Source organism: Buceros rhinoceros, unplaced genomic scaffold (genome assembly GCF_000710305.1).
Source record: "Buceros rhinoceros silvestris isolate BGI_N320 unplaced genomic scaffold, ASM71030v1 scaffold29977, whole genome shotgun sequence".
NCBI classification, from domain to species: domain Eukaryota; kingdom Metazoa; phylum Chordata; class Aves; order Bucerotiformes; family Bucerotidae; genus Buceros; species Buceros rhinoceros.
In genome coordinates, this window is record NW_010422050.1 from 1,660 (window position 1) to 2,024 (window position 365).

Consider the following 365-nt stretch of genomic DNA (forward strand, 5'->3'; position numbering starts at 1 on the left):
GAGGACGCGCCCCGAGTCAGCCGAAGGTTAAAACCCCTCCAGAGACGCGGAGCAGATCAAAAGGAAAGCGGCTGTGGGTGACAATCACCTCCCCAGCGCCACATCTGCGCACGAAGGGCTCCAAAGCCCGGAGCGATGGGGAGAGGCTGAGGAACAGCGGGGAACGGAGAGTACAAACCTTTATTACAAATCAGATCTTATAAAATCAGTCGGGGAAGCGAAGGCCTTTTCCCACTCGCTCCCTGGGCGCTCCCGTTGCTCCAGGTCCCTCCCAGGACTCGAGGCCTTACGAAGATGAAGGAGTTTCAGCCAAGTTCTCGCTGGGAAACATGGAATTAGGCCAAGGAAGACCAGGGAACAGGGAA